This window comes from Ctenopharyngodon idella, chromosome 3 (genome assembly GCF_019924925.1).
Source record: "Ctenopharyngodon idella isolate HZGC_01 chromosome 3, HZGC01, whole genome shotgun sequence".
Classification (NCBI taxonomy): Eukaryota; Metazoa; Chordata; class Actinopteri; order Cypriniformes; family Xenocyprididae; genus Ctenopharyngodon; species Ctenopharyngodon idella.
In genome coordinates this window covers 28,445,831-28,469,912 of record NC_067222.1, presented here as the reverse complement: position 1 = coordinate 28,469,912, position 24,082 = coordinate 28,445,831, and the positions used below count along the sequence as shown (strand labels likewise).

At 38.2% G+C, this 24,082-nt stretch overlaps 1 protein-coding gene across 2 annotated transcripts in view; it reads left to right on the top strand.

The window, feature by feature from the left end:
* lrrc4ba (leucine rich repeat containing 4Ba) overlaps positions 1 to 24,082 on the top strand; it is a 49,055-nt gene that overhangs the window by 2,527 nt on the left and 22,446 nt on the right. Inside the window, exon 2 of one of the 2 annotated variants that reach the window (XM_051887641.1) lies at positions 8,205 to 8,366. The exons of the other annotated variant lie outside the window; for it this stretch is intronic. The gene's annotated coding sequence lies outside the window, so the exon portion shown is untranslated. The remainder of the gene's footprint in view (positions 1 to 8,204; positions 8,367 to 24,082) is intronic. 2 annotated transcript variants of the gene reach the window in all.

Below are 24,082 nucleotides of genomic sequence, written 5' to 3'. Positions count from 1 at the left end.
GACACACAGAAAACGAAGGCAGTGAAAGTCGTTTGACATCAAGGAAAAACAAGACACAGCTGCAGAACAGAACTAGACGCCTTAGTGGGATTAGATTATGTGCATGTGGAGAGCGAGGTGCTGTTGCATAGTGTTGCATGATAACTTGCTCATGTTACGGCCTTGATCATCTATTAGAGGGATAAGCTGCCAATTGGCAACTTTTTTTGTATTTTTGAATATTAAAAAGTTTTTTTTTTTTTTTTTTTGTTAAACATCATGAACATTGTTTGTTTAGAACACAACAGATATTTTAGACATTTAAAGAAACATTTCAGGTTCAATACAAGTTAAGCTCAGTCTACACCATTTGTTGTGGCATAATGTAAAGGAATATTTCAGGGGCAATACAAGTTAAAGGGTTAGTTCACCAAAAAATGAAAATTCTGTCGTTAATTACTCACCCTCATGTCGTTCCACACCTGTAAGACCTTCGTTCATCTTTGGAACACAAATTAAGATATTTTTGATGAAATCCGATGGCTCAGTGAAGCCTGCATCGCCAGAAATAACACTCCCTTTTTCAATGCCCAGAAAGCTACTAAAAACATATTTAAAACAGTTCATGTGACTACAATGGTTCAACCTTAATGTTATGAAGCGACGAGAATACTTTTTGTGCGCCAAAAATAACAAAATAACGACTTTATTCAACAATATCTAGTGAAGGGCGATTTCAAAACACTGCTACATGAAGCTTCGAAGCTTTACGAATCTTTTGTTTCAAATCAGTGGTTCGGAGCATGTATCAAACTCACGTGAACTATTGAAGTTTCAAAACACTTATGATGTAACGAAGCCTCGTTTACTGAAATCATGGGATTTTGGCGCTCTGAACCACTGATTCGAAACAAATGATTTGTAAAGCATCGAAGCTTCACGAAGCAGTGTTTTGAAATCACCCATTACTACAAATTGTGGAATAAAGTCGCTATTTTGTTATTTTTGGCACACAAAAAGTATTCTCGTAGTCACATGAACTGTTTTAAATATGTATTCAGTAGCTTTGTAGGCATTGAAAAAGGGAGTGTTATTGCTGATGATGCAGGCCTCGCTCAGTCATTGGATTTTATCAAAAATATCGTAATTTGTGTTCCAAAGATGAACGAAGGTGTGGAACGACATGAAGGTGAGTAATTAATGACAAAATTTTCATTTTTGGGTGAACTAACCCTTTAAGCTCAATCTACATCGTTTGTTGTGGCATAATGTTGATTAACGGAAATAAATTCCCACTTTGCCTTTTCTTTACAAAAAGTACTGTGTTACAGTGAGACATTTAAATAGCCAGAAGATGTAAACAATGTTTTAACATGATTTTAGTGTGAAAAAAACAAAACAATTACTAACCTTAAAATGACTGTAAATATGATTTACAGCTTAAATAATACACAAGTTTTATCAGGAGAATTAATGTAGTGTTTTTATAAAATAATAAGCTTCACATTTCAGCTTTTAAATCCCAAGCGCCTCACCATAGTCTTGATTTTTACTTTTTTAAAAGAAAACAAGGAATGAATCAACATTATCCCACAAATGCTGTCCACTGAGCTTAACTTCTGTTGAACCTGGAATATTCATTTTAATAAAGCAATCAGCTTTTTACTATAGGATCTGGATGTCCAGGGAGTAAACTTTGTGTTCAATTTGGATTTTTTATTTATTTATTTTACTTCGCCCTTGTTCACCTCTATTTCCATTAGGAAAAATCAATGATGGATGTGTACAGTAATGCATTAATTAAACCAGAACGCTCTTTAATTATTACAGTCATAAATCTGTCTTGTTTACTCATAGACAATGACAATGATAAGACACGCTCGCACATGGGACATGGTTCAACTCACCTGCACACCTGTCTCTTAGCAAGAAATTTAGATGACTCAGAAATGATCACACATACACACACACACACACACACACACACACACACACACACACACACACACTCCACTGGGCTAAACTGCCTCATAGGCTTCTTTTACATGCCAGGTGACACATCACACTAAGTCTTTTTTTCTGGAGTAACCACTGCACAACAATAAAAGGCTTTTACTAATTCAGAAGGGGAGTGGGAAGGTTTTGTAGCATGTTGGATGGTATTAGCCATCCGCTAGTCTTTGGTGCTTTTGTGCCATGGGATCTTGAGCTAAATTCTGGCTGATGACATGCAGAGAAATTTTGCAGTACGATAATGTTGATTGTAAGACTCCATCTTAGTCCATATACAGTGTCTTCAACAGGCATAGTTAAAGGGCTTCCACAGACCTTAGTTTGAAGCCAAAAAAATCAGAGCCTGTGTCGAATAATCTTCAAGCCATTACATTGCTGGACGATTTCCCCTAGAGATAACGATACAGACGCCGCTTTACGGTGCACTGACCGTGTTTGTAGTCTATATTCAAGGTGGTATAGCAGTATGTGAGAGCACAATGTTTAATGCATCTTGCAACGTGTTGCGTCTACTGGCTGGCTGAATTATGACATTGAGCAAAGTTATGAAAGTGTAATGAATAAGTCAGAAGTGATGTCTGGGGACAACAGTTACACCATCATGGCAAGTGCAAGACTCTTCTGTCGTATTTTAATGCACTGCACATAAAATATAAATCCCCTTGTTTAAGCGAGGGAGAAGGATGACCCTTCTTGGCCGCCTTCTTTGCTTGAACTGCTTTCGAACGATCTGCCGACTACAGGGCCAGAAGTCAGAGTTTTCATGCAAAACGTCTTAGTGGCATTCAAGACACGCCACTTTTGGCTGGATCATGAGAAGGCCATCTTCAGGCTTTATTGAAGAGATGTTTGGACTACTGAATTGACCACTGCCTGACTTAGCAATCCGAGGCGTCTCCGTCGATATGGAGATGGCTTTGTATAAATCACAGCATGTCACCTTAGACGCAGAGTTAAAGTGACTCGGTGAGCAGTCTGCATACTCTGGCTTGCTTTCAAAACTGATAAACGTGGTGGATTGAGCCGTGCAAGAACTGACCCATCCATAGTGCTGATTCTGGCCTCCTTTGCTCTCCCTGCAGAGTGGGGGCGTGGAGGAAGAGGCCATGGCATAATTACCCGTGATTGCTTTGATTGAGTTCCCCAGTCCAGGCCTGTGTGCTGGTCCTTCAGGGGAACAATGAAGACTGTCAGACCTTTAATTATTGAGTAATTGTCAGTAAGGAATGGCAGTGGTTAGCGATATAAAATTAATACCGTAATCCAGCCCTGAAGCGGCATAATTGGAAATAGTGGAAATGTCTCCCCAGGCAGAAAGCGTTTGTGGTATTCGAGTCTCCCGTGGCAAGGTCTGGAAACCCACTGGAGCGATGGAAGTGCGCTCATGTGGAGGTAAAAGGCTTTGGGAATGGAGGGACTCGGGCGAGAGGTCTGTCATGTTTGAGGGGAGGGGGGAACATCTTGATCGAGTGTTCACGAAAATGGACAATAGGCATGGATGGCCAGTGCCGAGTTAAGTAAATTGCCCGTGAGGGATTATTAATGAGCCTGTGTGGATAAGAAGCGAAATAGCCAGCCGTACAGTCAGTTAAAACAGCTGTGTGTTAATAAGCAGTCTGTCTTTGTTTACATTATGTGTACATTTTCACGTCTTAGTTTCATGTCATGTGCTGGTGTTGTTGACGCGAGACAATATGAGCATTTAGATTTGTTTTGGCCAGAGAGAGAATACATGGAGGGATTTTAAGGTCACGCGTGGTTTCATGGTGTATTTTTGGGTTTTCGCTTTGTAAACTAAGTTGAGTCATGACAGATGCTGACCTCTGTGCAGCTGTTTGAAGAAAGCTCTCTAGCCGAGATGCTTTCAGAACATATACTCCGCACAATGTGTTTGTAGTGACTGCAGCCATGCTGCGGTTTATCCATGTGTGACTAATGCTAACTGCAAGTGATGGCGCTATGTTTAGCCCATCATGTTTGACTCAAAACATGAAGAACTGTACATCTGGAAGTGTTTTAGCCATGATCCTAACGGATATTGGCAAAAGCACAGGGTCAACTGCAAGTCAACCTAAGATTCAGCCATGTGTTCATAAGTCATTGATTTCAGGGTGACATGAAGAGGTCGTAATGTGATGTTATATAGATAATGGATTGTCACATTGATATTCCCTAATGGAGACTGTCAGGAGCTGCTTATTTCATGGGTAAACAGCCATAGCCTGACTTGTAAGGGTGGTCAGACAATGGCTCGATCATGTGTGAGTAAAGCTGACTTGGGGTAATGGAAGTGGTCAGGCTATGGTTAGCTCATGTGTTTGGAGAGGCAGTTTGGTAATGAGAGCATTCAGGCTTCAGTGACCTCGCAATGCAAGCACTATGGCGGTGCCGCTGCATTGAGCCACACTATCTGGAAGGAGTTTGATTCGGGTCACCGAAGGAATAAGTGAGCCAGGGCAGGAGAAGAGCTCGACGCAGCAGTATAGACTCAAGCAAAGGGGCTTTTCCTGTTGTAAATCCTCATGCGAGAGTATGTGCTTTTCTTTGTAAGAATAAGCGTCTCGACTGTGTTTTACAAAGCAGGCCAGCCAGAATACAATATATCACCATGATGATGATGATGTCTGATTAGAAGTCCCAGATTCAGAGCCTCATCTGTGCTGCTTTTCGTGGGGCTTTAAGCAGACACTGTCCCTGGGGGAGAGTTTATTTACTGTGAAGTGGTGGTCACCACGACGTGTGTTTGTGTGCATTTGGGGATCATCTTAATGCTCTCCTCTGGGGTGGGAGGAAGTAGTCACGAAGAGAGAGTCTAATGTGAAGGAAGGACCTTTAATTATGTATGTTTTTCATGGTTAAGGTTGGGAATCATAAGGAAAGTAATGATTCCGGTTCTTTAAAGATTCAATTTATGATTCTCTTAGTACTTGCGGAAGAACGCTCTCACTTATTCAGTGAGTGTGTGAGTCGTTAGACTGATTCAAACTGATAACTAATGAGTTTGAGACAGATATTGTGGGCTACATCCAAAAACTTAGGCAGCTTGACTTGTTGCCTTGCTGCCTTATCAGGCAGTGATTCTGCAGGCAGCGTTTGTGCACAAAAGCACCTCACAAAACAATAATAGTAAATAGTAATTTCCATCAGACATCAGAAGTGGAAAATGTTGGTCAAAGACGTACATTTACACACAAACTGACCACCATCCGCAACTTTCAGATGCCATCTTTATTTTTTATTTTTTTAGCTCAACTGTCACAGAATGGAAATCACAGGATTGTGGGATATCAAAGGCAGCGAAGAAAACATCTATGCTGCTTTCAAAAATCAATCTGCTAACATTGCCTTCCTACCTTGGAATGTGTCCTCTGAAGGCAGCATTTTTAAGCTATGGGATGCAGCCTTAGTCTTTTTGGTTGATTCATTAAAAAGAACTTAAGAGTCATTAATTAACACATAATTTGTTTGCATGTTTGTTGTTGTACGCAACCACCAGCAAGCTAGTCGCAATCAAAGGTGTATCTTTGTATTACGATTTGTGATTCATCACATTTAATTCAAAATGGACTTGTTGTCTTTATGTCCCTGGTTCTGTTATTCAGGTTCATGTTATTAAAGAAAGAAATGTATTTGCAATGTTTAATCAAAATTTACTGTAGTAATGAGTTCCTCTAACATGACTTTCCTTTGGTACCAAAGTCGCTTAGCTATGTAGGCATTGCATTCAGGTCTGGGAGCATAACTGAACGCAACACAGTGTCATTTTAGTATTATTTATATACAAAGTTCTGGCATGAAACTCTAATGGTCAGGCTAATAGGTCCTTTAACTCAACCTGCTTGTAATCACATCATTATCTATAGGACACAAATGATTGGTTCCTGCTGTATTAGTAGCCAATGAGCTTGCGTGCTCAATCTTCAAATACATGAATAGCATTTGCCTTAGCAGTGCAGCGTGCATCAGAAACCCTCCACCTTGTCCAGCTCCACCTGTATAGATCTGCTACGGGTTATTCATGTATGCTATATTGTACAGCAGCAGCATGTCTTACTTGCTCACAGCAGCGTGTCGTGTATGTATCGGCAGTAGCAAGTCCCGTACTTGCTCTGCAGCAGCAGCAGCAGCAATAAAAGCAGCAGCAACGTATCAGATCTATTCCGCCAAGACCAAACATATCGACATTGTCATACTCATTACCATGCCAAACACTCCGAGAGCTGTCATGACAGAAATACTATTATAGTATTTATTAATATGCTTAAAGGGATAGTTCACCCAAAAATGAACATTTTGTCATCACTTATTCAAACCTGTATGAGTTTTTTTCTTCTGTTGAACACAAAAGAAAGAAAGATGGTAACCAGAAAGTTGACAGTAGCAATTGACTTCCATAGTAGGGTAAAAATACTATGAAAGTCAATTGCTACAGTCAACTGTTTGATTACCATCATTCTTTCTTTTGTGTTCAACAGAAGAAAAAAACTTATACAGGTTTGAATAAGTGATGACAAAATGTACATTTTTGGGTGAACTATCCCTTTAATGTGCTTTTGTCATTTTTTATTTAGTTTTTTAATACAGTATTTCTGTTTAACTTTTATTTTAATTTGTTTTAGTTTTAATCATTTTAGTACTTCAACTTAAATTTATTTTATTTCAGTTAGTTGCTAATGGAACATGTCTCATTTTCATTTACATTTTCTAAGTTTAATGATTTCATCTAATATTTATATTTTATTTCAGCTTTATTTCACTTAACAAAAACTATTTTTAATAGTTTGTTCTACAATACGATGACACTGATGCAACATCCCCTTTTCAAAATCCAGTCAATTCCCAGTGGATAAAATCCCATCCCTTCCTTAATTTTTGCTTGTTTAGCATCTTGTTTCACTCAGAATTAGTCACATTATGTAAGTACAGTGGGTTGCAAAAGGCACTTCACATTGACTTTTAGTAGGAAACTTTTCTGTCTGCGTCGGCTGAACAATTTGGATTTTGAAGAACTGTTAACGGAATTAAAAACTGGTTCTACATTTCCAACCATATTCACAATGCCATAGAAATATGTGCTATACATAGATCAATTAGAGAAAGAGGCAAATGAGAAAGTTTACACCTTTGCTCATTTACATTTATTCTGATTTATGAGTGAGTAAGGTGTTTATGAAAGTGATGAAAAATGTGAGTTCTCCTGTCTTCAGGTGAGAGTGCCATGAAAAGAAAAGGAGAGAGTGAAGGGCAAAGGAAGAAAGATGGAGAAGGGTATAAAGCAAGGTAGCGCAATACAGAAGTGTCCGTGGTGTGACGTCAGCCCTGTTACTGTGATAAATCAGAGCCTTGGCTCCATGTTTAGAGTGATTATGCAGAGTGCCATCATGCGAATGTGCTGGCCTTTATTCTTTCACCCACACATACACTTCTCTTTCTTGCTCTCTCGGTTTTCTCAGTGATCCAGTGCAGGCCAATACAAGTAAGGATGGCCCAATGGCCTGGGGCCAGTGTGAGAGAGTTTTGAGCCAGTTGACGGAACTGTCAGTTTCCCTGTCGGGCCAGTGCCTCACTGTCACTGCACATTATGTTTGTTGAGCCTGTACATGTGTTTTTATGCCTTGTAAACTTAAACATTTGGACTTCTGGGATGTTTTAAACATTGTTGGTGTGAGTGTGCTGATTTAAATATGTTATTTAGCAAGTGACGGTCTTGGAAACATCATTCGAAAAGGGTAGAAATACTGTTTTTAATTTTCTTTTATTTTATATATATATATATATATATATATATATATATAATATATACACATCCCTTATATGTATATTTATAAATATATGTATTTATTTTAAAATTGATTATTCAGCTTTTTTAGAGTTTTTTTTTTTTTTTATAGATCAGCATTTTGCATTTATTTATTTTTTTTGTTACAATAAAACTAAAAAAATGTTTAATGAAAACATAAATATATCCTATTCTGATGCATATTAAAATATGTGGCTAAAAATAGCTATTTATTTGTGGTGGTGCCAAGTAAAAATCTGATCTGCCCCTGCTCGACCAACCCAGGCCAGTATAAAAAAAAGGGTTATTATTGAGCCCTGCCGTGGGTGTTAGGAGTCTACAGAGAGTTGACTCAGGCATGTGGATTTATTTATTTCATTTAGTTGCCCGTTCGTTAATTATTTGGTCGACCTTGTCATCTTTCCCTGTGTAGATACAGCCCTAAGTAGCAGCAGTGGCAGCACTGAGAGAGAGACAGGGAGTCCCAGGTGGGGTTCTGAGTCCCCAGAGCAGAGTGATGGAGCCGTCCCAGCCACATAGCCTCAGAGTTGGGCTATGGTCGTCAGGAGCTCATGTGATGGTGACACGCAAGATGGTGAGTGAGCCTGTTACTATAGCAACCCCAGGCTCTCAGAGCGTGCTTCCATTTCACCCAGTGTGGGAGAGAATGATGGAGGGAGAATGTTGAAGAGTAGGCTGCCAGGAGCTTTAGGGAGTTTCAGGATGGTATGGAGAGCAGACAAGGAGAGAGCAATGCAATGATGTTACTAGGATGACATCCTGGGGTGGGCATTTGGAGGTGTAGTGTAGGCAACTGAAGTTAATATGAGAGGAAGTAAAATTTGGTTGAAGAAAGTTAAACATTTTGTCATGGATAATGATTTTATTTTACCAAATCTGTGAAACGCTACTGTAACAATCCAAATTATTAACTCAAATATAACACAGCTGACACTTTTTTTTTTTTTTTTGGATTTGTTGGTCTAAAAGTAACAACAATAAGGATGGCCTGACGACCCAGGAGAGTTTTGGACCTTTCGGGCCAGTGCCGCTATGCCACTAAAAATTAATTCTTACATTAATTGTTTTTGTTGTACATCCATTTTTTACGTCTTGCAAACTTAAACACATGGTCTTCGAAAATATTGTTGCAAATTCTGCTGATTTGTCACCCAGATAATGTCATCTACCTGGCTAACATAGATGAGCTTTTGTCAAAATAGCAAAAATGACCTATGATAGATTTGAAAGCTTCAGTATGAATTGCAAATGCCATTGTTTTCTAGCAAAATCGTATTTATGTAATAATTAAGTAATTAAGTAATTTGTAGTTACATTGTGCTTTATAATTTTCAGCAATTTTTCATTATATTAAACTTTTTAACAGTTAATTTAATATTTTAAAATGTTATTAATTTACAGATTTATTTTAATAATTTTAATAGCTTTAATGTTAACTAAAAATTATTTGTATTTGTAAATTAAATGTATTTTTTTAAATATAAACTTAAACTTAACATTTAATGAAAAACAGAACATTTTCTAGCAAATGCAAAAAAGAAAAAAATGCATTGCTAAAATTAATAATTGATTCTGATGAAAATATTGTCAATGCAATTAAAAATCACAAAACTATTGTAAAAACTGCCGTCCGACTGGAAAAGCCGAAAAAAAAAATCCTAATGGTTGAGGTTAACCTGGTTAAGGTTATAGTTACTTTTTATGGTTTAAATCCAGTTTTTCTGTAATAATTCTTAGTTAAATGAAAACTTGTTAATTATGTTTAGTAAGTTTTAAAACAACCACATGGACTTACTCTAAAAGCTGTTTCTGAGCTGATTATGCAGCGCTGACTGTCGACACTTGAATGGCCAATAATCAATTGGGAAAAATGCACAAGCTTAAGCTAAAACTGTAATTTAATTGATTTTCTATCGGGTGGTAAATCAGCCCGTCCGTAGCCACACCCCTGAAGTGATGGCCAAGGAGGGATGGAGAGGGAGAGTTGAATGAGAAAGGAGGTGGATAGAAAAGAAAAGGGACAGAGATGAATATGTCCACCTACAGAACGGTGCGACAAGCCGACAGGTTCGCAAGAGGGAGGAGACCTCCAAAGAAACACTGCAGCATTGGCTGTCAGATAAACGCAGCTTTTCTTCTGCTCTCCTCTGTTCATGTCCATCTCTCCACACCTCCCTCCCCGCTGCTTTACTTGCTCGCTTTGATTCTGATGGCACTGCGCTGAGAGAGACATGGTGTCTGTCTCCACGGTGACAGGTATCCATGGAGACATCCATCAGTCAGTATGTGTCAGCATTTCCATGGGGATGCGGATCTGGGGGTGTTTGTCAGCGAGTTTTACCGCACTCTTATCATGTTTGTCATAGATGGTGTTTATCTGTGTATGTATTAGTCATGGTGTCACTCAGGGTGTGGGGTGCAGCCTTATGGCCTTCTTAAACCGGGGCCAAAGTATGTGAGTGTTTGAAACTTTAAAACACTTTTTATCCCAGTTTAATGTGCAGAGGAAACTACAAGTACACTACACACTTGCGGCAGGATGACCTGTTTTTCTCAGTAACACAAGACAGGGTGGTTGGGAAAACTGTGTGGAAATAATCATTATTTTTGCATTTCCTGTTTGTAAGGGGTATTGAAATTATACACTTCACTTTGGTATTCCTAATATTCCCATAGTAAAGAAAAAAAAACCTACACCAAAATCTATTTAAAATACATTTATTTCATACTGAGTACTTAAAATCCATTAACATATTTATTGACTTACTGATATAAAATTATAATTAAACTTTATTTGTCGCACAATGCACATTTCTTAATATTATGCCAAAAAAGTGTTTTAATATCACTATTAATAAGGATTGCATTATCTTTGTATAATATCGGTCTTTAAATGCAAAATATTTAAAGTGTACCTAAAGTATACTTGCAATAGTTCCACTTTAGCACAATCAGATATCTTTAGTTGGACCTCAGCACTACTTCCGCACAATTAAAGTGCATTAAGTACAAAATTAGTTGTTCCAGTTTAGCAGACTTTAAGTATACCAGTTTAGTATTCCAAAAGTAGCCTACAATTGCGGGGTATTTTTATTTAGCGTCCAACACAACACTGGACTCAAAAAAAACTGCTGAGACATTCTTCAAAATATCTGCTTTTGTATTCCACAGAAGTAAAAAATCAGGTTTGGAATGACATGATGGTTAAGTGAATGATCACAGAATTTGGGTGAACTATCCCTTTAAATTCTAACGACGGCTCATGTAAATACACTCGCTTACATGTTTTTTTTAGAAAAAAAATTGCACACACACAAGTGCGAACTGAAGCATTGATTTCACAAGAGGACACATCCACACCCCACTGACCGAGACATACAGAGTCTGCATGCTTCTAGCCTGCAGAGCCACATGAAATCACAAGGAGAGAGAGGAATGAAAAAGAGAGAGAGGTGGTCAAAAGTGCTGAAGTAAGTTTTCACAGAAGGCCCTGGAAACACGGATCGCTGAGATGAGCTGGCAAGGCTGCGGCTGCACCGCCACTGCAACAGTGTGATAGTTTACATGCTTCTGTAAATGGCTGAGAGACACTCTGATTAATGGCTGCTGCTCTGCTCCCCTCCCAGCCAAACAGGAATCAAGTGTATCAACACTTTTAGCACTGCAAAGTGCCAATTAATTGTTTGCCAGAAGCACGTGTATATATGTCTCACAACCTAGGGGTGTTTCGCTTCACAAAAGCTCTTTTATTACAGAGATAGTCAAGTGGGGGAAAAAACTTTGGCTGCATTGCCCCAGCAACAGTGTAGAGTAAACTAGAAATGGAACATCTTGCCTGAAAGTTTAAAAAGCCTTGAGGATTGAAGATTGTTAAGTCCTTAGGTTCTTTGAATAGATAGATAGATAGATTATTGTTTGCATTATACATATAATAATATAATTATGTCATGTCTGCGTTATTTGGGGTTGTGTGAACTAGCTTGGAAGCTCTTGGTATTACCGTGAGAAATTTCAAATGGAAGTCTATGGGATATTTAGTCGTCCCCTAAAGTAAAACAGTTTGTCCTTTTAGAAAAGAAAAAATTAACTGAGGCAGAACAGGCTAAAGGACTGTGTCGAGTTTGGCGGCTGTAGCTGCAAAGCTCCAATTCAAAATTTTTGTTCAAAACCCAAAGAATGAGCAATAATAATGGCAAAGATTGACTTACATTTCACCTGTGCTATATTCTGGCAATAAAATCTAGTTTTTAGATGGACCCCATCACAGTTTTCTGGACTTGATTTTATTTCCCAGTTTCTTTTAGATAAACCTAATGACTGGAGACTGAATGACTGGAAGTTTAAAGGGGTAGTTCACCCAAAAATAAAAGTCGTTATATGTGAATAATCCTTTTAATTGCACCAAAGGCTTTAAATTGTGCTCCATTACTAAGACCTGAGCTTTAATGGTATTGACTTACGCTACTGTTCAAAAGTATTTTTTTTTTAATGTTTAAAGTCTGTTATGCTCACCAAGGCTGCATTCATTTGATCAGAAATACACAATAAACAGGGTGGTGTATTGTAATTGTATCATTACAATAATAAAAGCACAAAATTCGACATAGACCTCATGTTTAATATGATAGTTTCGTCCTCGCATCTACTATAATACAATATATTGTTAGTCTCGAAAGTATTTACATTAGCCAATAAATCTGCACTTCATATTAGATCGTCCTAATGGACGAGGGGTGAAATATACATTCAGCGTACCAGAGGTTCTGGGTTCTAATCTGCCCTTGTATTATTTATTTTATTTTATTTTTTTCATTTAAACCAAAGATGTTCATCAGTGATTGTATATCAAGAGCAGGGACACGTTTATGTGTATTTTGTTTTGTGATTTCACCGGAACGAATAGAATCTCCGGACGATAGATTGAAGCGCTCGTTTGAAGACTGCGCATGTGCACGAGCGCCAAGAGAACGCTGTTGCGGCACTGATAACAGCGGCAACGACACCTCATACTCAACATGATTTCAAAAACAACACATCCCAGCGCCAGATCGCCTATTATTTAACACAACGAACGAATTGCTAATCAACTGGAGATGTTTCTTTTGTAGTAATATCAATCCGTGCCGCGAGATGTTTCAAAAAGTGGTGGGGACATGTCCCACCCGTAAATTACGCCTATGTTCAGCTTACAGAGAGGCCGGATCCCAGCCCTCCAGTTGCATCCTAATGAGGAGAAATGCAGGCAGACAGGAAGTATCAGTAGTCTCTGAGAGGAATTGTTAGTGTGAGTAAATCAAGGACTGTTTGTATGTATGTGTGAGAGAGTGGGAGAGGGTGCTGTGTACATGTGCTTATGATCTTAGAGTGACTGTGTGTACTTAACATCTGATTGGATGAGGATCACAGAATACTTATGACTTGTTTTCTCATGCACACTCGAGGTTTCAAAGTGCCCCGCAGGTGTGAGTTGTTTACACGTCTGCATATGTGCGTACTGTCGTACAGTCCCGCACGTCATCTTTCATCCCGATCCGTAACATCACTGTACAAAGCCCCGCCGAGGCTGAGTGCTAAAACTTTATGACACATGCGAGAGGAGGATCTCTCCTCTACCATCAGCAGCCCCATCATTCCCAATCACATCCCATCAGATCTCATCCAGCCCTGCAGTCTTTCACAGACCACTCGAATACGGCCACGCACAGATCATGTCCTTGGCAGACGCCGACGTAATTCCAGCGTGTAAAAATAAAGTGCGAAAGTAAAATGGAGGTCGGGATTAATTTGCTGCTATATGTGATGTGACCTGTATGGAGGTGCGCAGGAGTCGAGCCAGCTTCCGTGCGGCCCTGCTCGCCCCTCTCGGCTCGCTTAGCCATGGGTAGAGTATTGACTGCGACCATCGATTTACCTGTACAAACATTCAGCCTCAAACCCCACGTAGAATATTTCAATAACCTGGGGGGCTTCTCTCCCCCGAGCCTACACATAAATCAGCCACTACACAGCCAACACAAAGCAGGCGAGTTAGCATACTATTAGTCATGTCTCTGACATTGTGCGAGCTCCGTGCAAACGTGGACGAGCGCTCGTGTGGAGGAGTGTGTGTGGGATGTGGGCACGTGACGTCAAAACCTCATTCATTGGTTCAGGTCTTGCACTTGGCTTAAACGGCTGCACTGTTTGCAGATGGCTAAAAATCCTCCTAAATGTTGATATTAAATTTATTTTTTATGTTTATAGTCACAGAGCCTGCAATTAAGGATGTGTAGAAATGAAAATATTGAAATTAATTTTTTATTTTGCATTTAAATTCTTTTTATATGTTTCTGGAATCGTAGCGATGGATAATTTATTGCATTTATTTATGTTTTAAACATTTTAATTAAATTTATATGGAGAGTTGAAGCGCGTTGTCAAGTTAAAATAGTTTGTAATCATATCTCATATAAGATTAGGTAAAGTTGTGAAGTTTAAGCCTGCTACATAGCGTTAAATTTATATTTTGGGCTGTTTAAATGACCTTGAAGTCTCTCAGACCTCAAACAAACAGGTAGTGGACTACCTATTTTTCAACTTGATTCAGAAAAGTGAGTTCCCCTTCTTCATATAAACTTGATCAAAAGAGAGCCTTTAGGTCTGATATGTGATATCCAGTCTTTTTTAAGTGGGCGAGTGTCATAATATTCCACAACGAGCACATTTATTTATGTAAAAGACTTGGCTCAGTGCATCTCTGAGGCTGTTTTACTTGGATTCAGCTTGGCAGTTTGAAACCCCAGGACCAGAACAATAATGGGAGACAAGATGGGGATGAAAATGAAGCTGAACACACACTCCTTACACCAAAGATCAGACGACTAAGGCATGCAGAAAGTCTGAAGCTCCTCTTTGAGGTTACCGAATCGATGAATAATGGAAAGAAAAGCTAAAACGAGTTGTAACACAGACCTTATTGTGGTTGAGTACCGACAGATGCATTTTTGCTGCCCATAGTGAAGCAACAGAATAAAAAACCATGTCAGCCTCAATCCCATGTGACTGCCTAAAAATAAAATATTGCTATGCGTCACATTACATTAGCACAACAGAGCTTAATTCTTCCTAGAAATAGATACGCTATAAACATTAGGTAAAATATTTATTTAGCAATACTGTGCTTGATGTAAAATTGGTATTAAAACATTCCAAATTGTTTACTGTTTATTTATGTATTTTTTAGACAGAACCAAAAAAAATAAAAAATCACCTGAATGTTTGATGCATGGAATGGGACATTTGATTTATGGAAAAACAGCCACGCAATGCATCAAGGATTCAGGGGGATTTTTAGATACACAAAAATGCTGATAGTGTGAAACATGGTATCAATAACAAAATAAACGTTTAAAGGGTTAGTTCACCCAAAAATGAAAATTCAGTCATTAATTACTCACCTTCATGTCGTTCCACACCCATAAGACCTTTGTTCATCTTCAGAACACAAATTAAGATATTTTTGATAAAATCCGATGGCTCAGTGAGGGCTCCATTGACAGCAAGATCATTTCCTTTTTCAAGGCCCAGAAAGGTACTAAAGACATATTTAAAACAGTTCATGTGACTACAGTGGTACAACCTTAATGTTATGAAGTGATGAGAATACTTTTTGTGCTCCAAAAAAAAGAAAATAACGACTTTATTCAACAATATCTAGTGATGGGCGATTTCAAAACACTGCTTCATGAAGCTTCAAAGCCTTACAAACCACTGATTCGAAACAAAAGATTCGTAAAGCTTCGAAGCTTCATGAAGCAGTGTTTTGAAATCGCCCATCACTAGATATGTTGAATAAAGTTTTTTTTTTTTTTTTTTTTTGGCGCACAAAAGTATTCTAGTCGCTTTATAATACTAAGGTTGAATCACTGTACTCATATGAACTGTTTTAAATATGTTTCTAGTACCTTTCTGGGCATCTAAAAGTGTTAATTGTCTTGCTGGCAATGGAGGCCTCACTAAACCATCAGATTCAAAATAAGATATCAAAGATATCAAAAATATCTTAATTTGTGCTCTGAAGATGAACGAAGGTCTTACAGGTGTGGAACGACATGAGGGTGAGTAATTAACGACAGAATTTTCATTTTTGGGTGAACTAACCCTTTAAAAAGCATCAGATTCACAAACACACGCACCTGCTACGAAGTTCAATCATTATTTACACTGCAAGTTCCTTGCAGTCATCTCGAGTGGCAAGCAGTGTGAACTTTCTGTCTCTCAGTGAAGGACATCTGGCACATTTACTCCAAGAGTAGAAAAAAAAAAAAAAAATCCTGCGGGAGTTTTGTGCTCTGTAATTTTTGGTCAGAAAATTGACCTGTAGATTAGTATCGAGGATGTGCAAGTGCCACTAGAAACTCCACTCGCACCAGAGTACAGGTTCTCAAGTCCTTGCTTTTTTTCATTTCTATATTATTAGACATTCATGCAGACTCAGTATGCATATCTCAATTTGATAATGAACGAAAGATTTATGTGCATGCTTCAACATTAAAATAAACAGTATTATTATTTAAAATATTAATTCTAATTTTGTAGATTGTCTAAGCGCTTTGGCAGTGCTCTGATATCCCTATTCAGAGTCTTTACTAATAAAGCGTTAAATTAGTTTTATAAGTCATGTCAGGGTCATCATGTCTTCATAATTACAATTACATACTAAAACCATCTGATAGCCTTTAACTAACTTCTATTTTGGAATTAATGCTCCATCTTAGCCTGCGAAGACATAGAAAGCGCCTGCCGTTCAAAATAAACTCATCCTTATGCTGAGCAGAGTTTTAAGTATGTATGGTTTTTCTTTTTTTCATACTGTTTGCATAATCAGAGTCTTTCCCCAATGGTGACGGCTGCTGTAGAGTTTGTGTGGAGTTTATGTTAGCTCGCTCACTGTCTGTGCTGATGATAAGGTACTTAGCCGACTGCTGAGCCTAGTTAACGCACTGTACGGCTCTGTGTGAGGAACGTATGGCCCAGTTATTGGATTTAGTTACATTTCATTAACATCATCTCAACGCTGAGGATCAGGAGCGTTTTGTGTTACTTGCACCATTGATCTCGCCGTTTCACACCAAGATAACTGGATCGTCAGATATTTTTAGATATATTGCTCACTGAATGAGTGCTATTCTATATAGGTTCAAGTTTTCAGTGATTCACAAACATTTATTTATTGATGTCTTGCTCTGTAAAAACCCCACTTTCCTTAACTGCAGTACTCTTGTCTCAGCTGAAATAGTGCAGCCACCAGTGTGTTAGCCAGTAACCGCCACTAAAATTAATTGTCACAATTTTATTACAGGGGAAACAATAACAGCTCAACATACACATTGTTGTAGTGCCAGTGCATCTGTCAATGGCAATCTGCCCAACCAATAATTACCATTTTTCATCATAGGTCCACATGTTTTGTTGTATAACAGCAGATGAATGGGTTATCTCTGGGGTTTTGCTTACACGGCAGAATCCTTTATTTTAGTGGCCTCCCTTGTCTGCGGCGTGCCACCTCAAACATCTCCCTCTAAAAGGAATAAACACAGTTGCTGGACTGAACTCTGAAGTAAAAATAGAATAGGCTTTTTTTCCCCCTTTCTCCGCATCAGCTGGCAGACATGCGGGGGGAGAGAGATAGTCACGTTTACGCTGCTTTCCTTCAAATCTCTCGCCGCAGTATGTGTATTGTTCGTGATGGGATCTTAAATGTAATGCTGAGGCATCACCTCTCTATTACAGCTGATATAATAGAAGGTTTTGTAGCTGAAACAAGGAGGCCACATTGCTAGCCCCAGAATCCATACTAGTGTCTTCTCCTAAATTTGGACTTTCCCTCAGGAGGAAACAGTGCTCTGCATCCGCTTTATGTGGCTGTGTACAGATCTGTGCTAAAAGTAAGACATGTGCGTGGGTGAGTATTATCATTAAGATGTTAAAGGTGATTTTTTTTTTTCCTTTCACACCATAAAGCAGTGGTTCTCAACCAGTTCTCAACTGAAAGCCCCCTATATAATATAACAACACTATAAATTTAGTAAATGAAGAAGTTATTGAAACTTCTGGAATCACAAAATGAATTGTGGTTTACCTATACCTAGTTTCTATCCTAGTTTCTGTTAAGAATATAATATAATATAATATAATAATGTGTGTTCTTCAATAAAAACAATAGGTATCGAGGGGAAAAGAAGCATCTTGATTGTATGTTTTGTGTTTAGCATTTTAATTAAGTTTAATTCAGAAAGTTTAATAATTATTAATTTAAATAATTTTGAGTCCATGCTCAAGAACTGTAAAGGTTCTTCTGACATCATTCACACAAATGATGTTCTAAATCCAAATGACTTTATTTGTTCTGTGTAACCAAAAGATATTTTGAAGAATCCCTTCATGCACATACATCAAAAGTGTTAAAGGTGCTAAATGTGTAAAATTTGGCAGGATCTATTGACAGAAATGAAATATAATATACATAACTATGTTTTCAGTGGTGTATAAAGACCTTACATAATGAACCGTTATGTTTTTATTACCTTAGAATGAGTCATTTTTATCTCATGCACCGCGGGTCCCCCTCCATGTCAAGTCGTCATTTTGTGCCAACATGTTTCTACAGCAACCCTAAACGGACAAACACTCTACAGAGCGCGTTTCATCGCTATGTTGTTCTTCTTCTAAATCGTTCGTGTTTTTAGAGGCAGCTTGCATCGTCACTACGTTGAATACGCACAAATTAGTAGTAGTAGTAGTAGTAGTAGTAGTAGTAGTAGTCGTCAGGTTTATTAAAAGCAGAGACCGTTCTTTGTTAGAAATAAGAAGAAACCTCATTGCTTGACTGGCTAATGTACTCTCTGCTGTCTCAGACGACATCTTTGACTTGTGTCAGCCAGACGGCCACCGCGACTTACCTATTTTGCTTCGAAAGTGAGGGGTGAGCTGCCTTTGGTTGCAGTTCACAACCTCACTGTTAGATGCCGCTAAAATTTACACACTGCACCTTTAAAGGGTTAGTTCACCCAAAAATGAATATTCTGTCATTAATTACTCACCTACAGAGCCCCGCACATGACATGCAAGAAAAAAAATTAAATCGTGCGCACGATTTACTATTTCGTTCCCTCGATTTACTAAATCGTGCGCACGATTTAGCCTACTATTTTTTTCCTGCATGTCATGTCCAGGCTCCGTACTCACCCTCATGTCGTTCCACACCCGTTAGACCTTCGTTCATCTTCAGAACACAAAATATTTTTGATGAAATCTGAGGGTTTCTGAACCACATATAGGCAGCTTTTGAGGTCCAGTAAGGTAGTAAAGACAATGTTAAAATAGTCGACATGACTGCAGTGGTTCAACCTTAATTTTATGAAGCCACGAGAATACTTTTTGTGTGCAAAAACAAAACAAAAATAACGACTTTATTCAACAATGTCTTCTCTTCCATGTCAGTCTCCTACGCAGTTGACGCAGTAAACGCAGTGCAGAGCTGCCGTATTTTACTGAGCCGGCGTTCAGACGTAAACACGGAAGCACTGCACTGTATTTACTACATCAACTGCGTAGTAAGTTTTCATTTTTGGGTGAACTAACCCCCCCCCCCCCAAAAAAAAAAACAAAAAACAACTTTTAATGTAGTGAATGAGTCATTAGGATAATTTTGTGTGTGTTTGGGGGGTATTGTTTTATTTGTCATGGAGGTTTAAGGCCCATTCACACCAAGGACGCTAATTATAACTATAACTATAAAGTTTTTATAATTGTAATTCTGTGAGAATAGGGAAGTCTACACCCACAGCTCTACTACACATAATGACAACGACACAGAGGAAGTCACTTTCAGGACGATTTTTCCTTGCTGATGAACGATAAAAACATTGACAGCCAATCAGAATCCACCAGCATTTAATGAACTGGAGCACTGAAAACAAATTACCCAAACGTTATTAGTCATTGGTGTGGATGCCAATATACTTATCTTTCTAGTTATAGTTATCTTTCTTGGTGTGAACGGGCTTTAGCTGATTAATCATCATTGCATAGAAAGTGTGACCAACAACATCAGCCATTTCGCTGTTCTCCATCATTAAGAGCTCCCCTCGCACGGTCGTAGTAGAAGTACATCCAGGTATTATTTACCTACTGTTTAATCTGTAGTGTTTAATGTGTACTGTCAGGGCATGTAAAATGTGTGCAATGCATCCACCAGCAGTGTGTGTGTGTGTGTGTGTGTGAGAGAGAGAGAGAGTGTGTGTGTGTATGTGTGTAAAAAGCACTGTGGGATGGAAATTTGGTGTAGAGAGAAAGTTTGGTGAAAGGTAACCATGGTAACTATGGTGTGCTAAGATTTGAAACAGAGAGTGAGGCTGAGATCCTCCAGGATGCTGATGCAGAACGTAGGCTAAAGGGTTAATATGTTTCAGTGCAGCAGGTTAACCTTTCATCAGGCTTAGAGGCCAACGGCGTATTTACACACCGACTGGACACAGACAGGACGTGCAGAGACAGGAGTGTGAGAGAGAGTGTTCGTAGAATGGGAGAGAGGATAAAGGCAATCAGTGGGGTTTAACATGTTTATGGACAGAGACAAAAGCATGTGATAAGGGCTCAAGGTGGGTTGAGAATTCAAGTGCATGTGACCATAACAGGATCACAGTGTCTCACATGCACATCGCAAACACATTTTATGTGCCAACCATTCAAACCACATTTCCCAACAGGCTCACAGCTGACTCAGTTTCCTGTCATCACTGTCATTTTGGACTCCATTTCCCATCAACATCACAGCAGATGCCATCTCCCATTACAGCCATTTAATTGGCAGTTGGCACTTTGAGCTAATTGTAGCTCTTGTCAATCATGCATGAAGATGACACAACACGGATAGATAAAATAAGGTGATCGTAATTTCCAGGATGATGTTTTAATAATTACTTCATGGTGAGCGCTCTTGCCCTTTTCTTTTGGCTCACAAAATGCATCGTTACGAATGAGCGTGATGAGATTCTGCAAACATCAGGAACTGAGCCCGTGATCCATTTTAAACATCAGACGTAACCTGGTTAAGTCATGCTGTTAAATGCATAACCTCCTTGCAAATGCAGGTACAGTATGTTTCCCATTTGCCCACACTGGTATGTTTTCTAAAAGAGTAAATAACACCAAAACATTGTTATCATGAAATCATCATTATGCACACAACATTACTGTGTTATATTATAAATATTTATGAATCTCTAAATGTCCAAAAAAGAAAAGAATGTCTAATTGCTGTGGTTATTTACAGCAGGATTCCTGCTCCACACATATTTAGAAAGAGAGCTCCATTAATGAATTTTATTTTTATTTGTTAACATGCTAAAGAAATGCCAATTTAATCTTTCAAATATTCCAAGTCTTCAGAAGTCATACAGCAGCTCTGCGTAAGAAAAAACCCTGAATTTAAATGACTACTGAATCTTCTCCTCCAGTGAACCCGAGAACCACTGCGACTGGATCAGTCGTTGAGCTGAAGTCAAGAACAAGATCAGTCTGATAAGCGAACAAATCATTTAGGCCGGTTTTGTGAAATGAATCGACAGATTCAAAATGAAAATTTGTTTTTACATTTTCTCACACAAAACTTTAATATTCAGAAGACTTGGAATGTAGTGCATTTGAATGGACAACTTTTATGGTACTTTAAAAAAATGTTAACCAAAAACAGTTTGCTTTATGTGGTATTAGAACAGTTAATTGATATTATTCAAGTCAAAAATATTTGTAACCAATGAATCAACCTAAATTTATTAGGTTACATCAGCAAAATTGAATTGTGTTAAATTGTGCTGAAATAGCTCAAGGCAGTGGTTCTCAACCTTTTTGACTTGAAAGCCCCGCATTTTCTAAGATATTTCTGCTGTAATTATGACACCACTGCTTGTTTTCAAACTTTCTTTATTCAATTAACAGGAATAATTAATGTAATATATTTAATTAACCACAATTAATTTTGTGATTCCAGAAGTTATGTTCTGTATTCAAGAAATATGTGCAGTAATTATTAAAGGGAACAAAGAAAATAGATGTGTTTTTTAGCATGTGATTTAGTTTATTATTAATATATTAAACTAACCTAACTCTAATTTATTCATTTACATAAATTAGAGTTAAATCATCTTGAGTCCCTATTGAAATTTTGTTGAGGCCCCGTAGTGATTGAGAACCACTGCTGTAAGGTAATGACCGCAGGTCAACTTGACAGCTCCAGTTTCATTTGTCAGTTTTCATTTTCATATAATCATTAACATTTTCCACATTTATTTAATTTACAATTGTGGAAGAGACCGAACATAAGGTCCAGGCAGGGCCTAAAATTAACACTCTCCAAGCGCCAAATGCGTGTAAAAATCGGTGTTGGCGAGTATTTGAAACTGCCAGTCGCCAGATGGTCAGTAACATTTTAATGAATTGTTGTGAGAACATGAACGTGAACAACGCTCTGTACAGCCGACGATCAGTGCTGCATCATCACAAAAGTTTAAGCCTTTCCAATGTAAATATTCAAGTGCTAGAACACACGAAAGGAAATTCGATACTCATGTGCTATGTGGGAAGTTCAACATCCGAAACATCCAAAGCGCGCACCCTGAAAGCAGCATCTCTCAGACAGCACGCAAATACAAAGTTGAACTCTCTTTCATGCATTCCTGTGCTTGAATGGACAAATTCACACAAAATTATGTCACGAAAAAAAAAAAAAAAGCCTGTCTCAGCGAGTATTCTAGTAAACAACCAGTTATGTCTCCAGTTGAGAAAGAAAATGATCCATGTGTGCATTTAGTCTTAAAGTGACAGCATCCTAATAATCCTGCTGCTGTCTGCGTTTTGAATGTTAACCAAACAACAAAAGAGGAAAAAAAAATCACTAGCTGCTCTTGAACTTTAAAAAGGATATGAAGATTATGCAGTGTTATTTATTTGATTAGCCTGATTTATTAAATTGCTGTACCTGAAAACTACTGTTAGACCTGCATGAAAAGCACTGTTTATTGAGTTTGTATCTCAATAATTATTTGTTCTTATTACTGACTGTTTACTTGTCTTTAAAAATGTAGGCTATTAAAATTATATTAGTTAAGCTAGTAGTTTTAGCTGTGGTATCGAATGGAGGATTGTGAATTTTCACTAGTATCTAAAATTGGTGTCATAACTGCCTGTTTTTGTTTCATGGTTAGTAAAAAATAGTTGTGGCCAGTAAATTTTCTTAAGTCACCGGCTATTGGCAGGTGTGGCAAAAAAGTTAGTTTTAGGCCCTGGGTCCAGGGCTACTGAAAACACATTTGGGGCTATAGCTCAGTAGTCGGGACTGGTTGCCCACCTGGTTACCAGCAGATGCAGTAGGGAACAACAGAGGCAGGTATTGCTGCAGGTAGCTGTGACTATTAGTGATGCTTGAGTTGCAATGTTTATAGAAGAGGGCCTGGGGCATGGCTTCCTGTTACATGACAGTTCTACAAATGGCTTATGCCCATAACGGCATGCTAATGCTTACAGTAAAACACTGGTTATGGTCACAGTGAAGCAGCAGCAGGGGATGTCACATTTGTTCCCCTGACTGGAGAGTGTGTTTTTTAAGGCAGGGTTCATCGCCTTGTAGTTGTGCTTATTAAAGGGAGCCTGTGAATATTTTTATGCAGAAATCATCATTCATTCATTCAGTTTGCACTTTGTCTAAATTTAGGATAAGTTAGAAAGATCTTGCATCTTTAGAGCATGTAAGAATACATTTGCAAAGAGTAAAGAATGTCTAAACAGGTAAGGACTGGTGCAGACTTTGTGCTCATTTCACTTTCATCCATATGCATGCAAATATTAGCTCATAAAGAAATTTTGTCTATTAGAAAGTTCAGGTTTGGTGAACTCTTGACTAAACTTGTGTAATCATGTAAGGGAAAGACATTTTACCGGTAGACCTCTTGACTCAATACAAAGAATGCAGCAGAGTGGAGCATATTGTATGTTTTAACAATCTGAATTACAAGTATTGTTATTATTCACAAGAAAGGCATGGAGTGTGGCATCATATCCAGTGGCAGATATATCCGTTGCAGGGGCTAAAGTTATTACTATTTTTTAAAGTTTCACATGATCTTTCCAAGTGTACATAAATAAGTATACTTGTATGCAATTATTATTGAACGAGACACTGAAATGTTTAGATGTGTCATTGTATTGTCATTGCACTACTGTATTATATTGAGTGTTCAAACTCATTTTATC